Raw genomic sequence first — 4,415 nt, 5'->3', positions numbered from 1 at the left:
CCCCCCACCACGCCACCGCGCCTGCGCACTCGCCAGCCGCTTGCGCCAGTTGCCGCAGCGCTTGCCGCCCCACCGCGCCTGCGCTCCCAGCCCGCCACCTGCCTCAGGCTGAACCCACCCCGCCCTGACTCGGTCCAAGCGCACAGCCCACCAACCACCATGGCCAGAGACTGCCCTCCGTGCCCACCACCCGCGGCTGTCCCCCCACCACGCCACCGCGCCTGCGCACTCGCCAGCCGCTTGCGCCAGTTGCCGCAGCGCTTGCCGCCCCACCGCGCCTGCGCTCCCAGCCCGCCACCTGCCTCAGGCTGAACCCACCCCGCCCTGACTCGGTCCAAGCGCACAGCCCACCAACCACCATGGCCAGAGACTGCCCTCCGTGCCCACCACCCGCGGCTGTCCATGAAGCGTTCAATAGCCCAGCCCCTCCTAGGGCAACAGGGTAGTGCCTGTCTCTCAGTTCATACCTTCCCTTTTGCCTTTGGGGAGGCGCTGGGCAGGGCTGGGAGAAGGGTTTGGAAACACAGAATGTCAAGTAACACTTAGCTGGAGGCAATAGTGTGATATGGAGACAGGCCCCAAGTCCAGCGTTAGAGCCTTGTGTTTCTTCCAACCCTCCCAATGTAATCTTCCGTTATTTGAAGATAACTATTTTGCTTTAAGCATAAACAGAGTGGAGAATAAGAAGTCTATAGTCCTGACTTAGCCAGCAATGGGCCCACTGTACCGCTTGGGAGAGGCTGTTACTTTTCACAGGGAGGAAAAGAGAAGAAAGGGTAAGAATTTTTCCTATTTCATCTTTCCTGAATCCTAGTCAGGAAAATTTCATGGGTAAATCAAAATATCTCTGGGGTCGGTTGTCAGGTAGGGAATCACATAGCAGGAATCTGCAGCTGGGGAAAACAAGCTTGAACCACATTCCCCAGCCAACAAGAAATAATGAGTGGACAGAACAATAATCGCAACAGAGATAAGCGGGGCGGGGAAAAGTTTCTCAGGTCTCACATGCAGTGTTAGTTAAAAGAGCTGTCCTGTAGTTAACGTTTCCTCATTATCATAGTAAAAAACATTCTGCTAGGTGGAGATTTAAAATGCTAATGAGACATGAAGTAGCAAGTAGGAACCTACACAGGTGTAGTATAGGACCAGCCTCAACATATTGCTGGGGAGGGAGAAAAGGGGAAAGGGTGACCCCCAATCCCAAGAGCCTATAAAAAGGCTGTACCTGTAAACCTCGGGAGCCACATCTTTCTCCTCCCGTGGTGCATCAAGCTTTCGCTTTAATAAACCTTTCTCTCTGCAAAACTGTTTCTCCCACTCTCTTCATTTCTGTCCTGAGTGCAGGGCAATGACCCCTGCACTGGTAACATCTCTATGGTCTGTCCTTAAATGGAAATGACGGCTCCTATACAATCTCTTTGTTACCAGCTGACTTTCCATGACTTTCTTCTGTTAAAAAAACAGACCCCTGGATGGAGGAAAAGAAGAAGCTGACGTAAGTAACTTTGGAAAATATGTTTTGACTGGAAATTCTAAAGAACTACAAAAGGAACACAAAAGAAACTACATATGAACACCGTACTCTAGTTGGTACATTCATTTCCCAAGGAAGGAAACTGGTTAACAATTCTAAACCACTGTACATGTGCCTTGGGGTTAACTGGATTAGTCAGTTCCTGCAGATAGCAGGAGCCAGGGTTCTCTCTGCTGAATGGGGGAAGTTAGAAATAAGTATGGGAGAAGCTAGAATGATCCCTATAGTACTGGGATGAAGTCAAAGACACCAGTGTGAACTCTCGTTTAGCTTAGTATGTCTATTAATATAGATAATACGTCACTTTTGGCATACATATATCACTGGCTTCAATCCCCTAGGAGGCGCAGAAGGAATGACATCCCAGGAGCAATGTGCATACCTAGCTCCCAGATCTTGGTTTCTAAATACCACTGTCCAATTAAAAAAAAAAAATTAAAAAAAGAAAAAAACTTCTTGGGGGAAATGACCGATTTTAGGAATAGGCAGGGGAAATATAAGATGAACTTGAAGTACCTTGTACTTCTAGAAAGTAAAGAAGTGCTCCAAAAACATAAATAAAGGATAGTGGTATGTCTAAAGGACACAGGAGCCAACCGAAAAGAACTCCCCAAGGCCAAAACTGGTACAATTTGAGGAACAAAAGGAATAACGCAGCATTGGATTATAACCCAAGTACAAAATAAGTATACGTTAGTCTATACTGATATAAATAAATGACTAAAGAAATGAAAGGGAAGACACAAGTGTTGCTTACAGAAGAATTTCAAATCATCTATGTAGATACTACCCCATTCCCTATAATAGGTAGAATTAAATCTCCCTGCCCCTTTGAGTGTGGGCAAGACTTAGAGACTACAGTAGGGAAGGCAGAAAAATAAACTTTACATGGAGAAAACTGGTAAACACCACTTTAACCAATTGATGGCTAACATCACCAGAGATATCATGTAGATGTCATGTACCCCTGATACAATATGATGAGAAGTGCACTGTACTTCTACAGTAGTCTTTCTCATAGCCCATAACCCCAGTTCAGTCATCAGGAGAGAACATCAGAAATCCAGATTGGAGGACATGCTATCACATTCCACAGAATACCTGGCCAGTATTTTCCAAGACTGCCAATGTCATGAAAAAAGGAACAACTTAGAAACTGTCACAGACCAGAGGAGACTGGGGATATATAGCGACTAAATACAATGTGGTGCCCTGGACTGGATTCTGGAATAGAAAAACTGGTGAAATCCAAATAAAGACTGGAGTTTAATTAATTGTATTATACCAATGTCAGTTTCTTCACTTTAACAAATGTATGATAGTAATGTAAGATGCTAACAATGAGAGAAACTGGGTGACAGGTAAGTGGGAACACTCTGTGCTATCTTTGAAACTTTTGGGTAAATCTGAAATTATTCCAAATTAAAAGTTGATTTAAAATGTTAAACACACACCTTCCATATGATCTAGCTATCCCACTTCACGGTGTAATCCAAGAGAAATGAAAACATATGTCCACACAAAAATATGTACACAAATGTTCACAGCAGTTTTATTTGTAATAACCCAAACCTAGAAACAACACAAATGTCCATCAGACAACTATATATACAAACTTTTGTGTATCTGTACAATGGAATACTATTTAAACTATGAATAGATACTACATGGATAAATTTCAATTACATTGAGTGTAAAAAGCCAGACAAAAGGAGTACTGTATGATTCCATTTATATAAAATTCTAGGAAATGCAAACTATAGTGACAGAAATCAGATCAGTGGTTGCCTAGGGATGGGAGATAGAGAAGGAGAGATGCAAAGAGAGGTGAAGTGATGGATATATTTTTTTTTCTAAAAGAAAGGGTTTATCGAGCCACATGCTAGCCAGAAAAGGACCGGGTCCTGGGACCTGCAGTGTAAGCCACCAGCAGCAGGGTTAGGTGGAAAAGGCAAGATGTCCACATCCTGGAGTTGATGGGCCTCTTTCATACATCAAGTTTGGGGGAAACTTGTTTTAAAAGAATTGACATTGGCTACAGAGAAAGCAGGAGAAAGAGGGTGAGGCGGAGCTAGTTCTCGGATAGGTGCAGAGTACATAAGGGAGAAGCGTTTGCTCCTTTGTGTTGGTTGTGGGCAACAGTCTGGAAAGTTCGTGTTTAAGAAAGACCTAGAGACTTCTGGTGATTGGTGGCACCTGGCTATTCTCTTAAATGATTGTGGAAATTGCCACTTGGAAATTAATTCAAAGTTCCTACATTCACTCAGGAATGTAAGCAGTCTCTCATTAGTTTGTCTTGCAGTTATTGACTGGTTAATCTCTCTTGTCTCTTCTTTCCACACTCTGGCCTGAGGCAACGCCTTTTGGAGGCCTACTTTTCCAAGCATGCACCCTAAATCAAGAACCTTGGGGCTTCATCATGGCAAAACTCAGATGGAATAGGGAACGTCGAATATTAGCACTGCCCTCGTTAAGAAGTGGCAGGCGACTTTGGTGGAGGTGGCTTCTGGAGGGTAAGAGGTGGCTGAGAGAGCAGTGGATGGCATGAGGTCATAGGGACTGGGGAGCAGAAATTCGTCCTAGGAGGGGGCCAAACAGTGAGCCAGGGGAGAGTCTAGTAAATAGCAATTATTTCTCTGTATCAGTGAGTCTCTTTTCTTTTAGTTTGTTCGTTTCTTTTGTTCCTTAGATTCCACATATAGCTGAAATCATATGGTATTTATCTTTCTCTGTCTGACTTATTTCAATCAGCATAATACCCTCTAGGTCCATCCATGTCGTTGCAAATGGTAAGATTGCATTTTTTTAATGGCTGAGTAATATTCCATTGTATATATGTACCATAACTTCTTTATCCAGTCGTCTGTAGATTGGCACGTAG

The 4,415-nt window shown here is 44.0% G+C and overlaps 1 protein-coding gene across 1 annotated transcript in view; it reads right to left on the bottom strand.

The window, feature by feature from the left end:
• The window catches only part of PLD6 (phospholipase D family member 6), an 8,958-nt gene that overhangs the window by 3,834 nt on the left and 709 nt on the right, over nucleotides 1–4,415 (bottom strand). The gene's annotated exons all lie outside the window — the stretch shown is intronic.

The sequence above is a fragment of the Pteropus alecto genome, unplaced genomic scaffold, assembly GCF_000325575.1.
Source record: "Pteropus alecto unplaced genomic scaffold, ASM32557v1 scaffold52, whole genome shotgun sequence".
Lineage (NCBI taxonomy): Eukaryota > Metazoa > Chordata > Mammalia > Chiroptera > Pteropodidae > Pteropus > Pteropus alecto.
The sequence above is the reverse complement of the archived record's forward strand: the minus strand, read 5'-3'. Positions and strand labels throughout refer to the sequence as shown.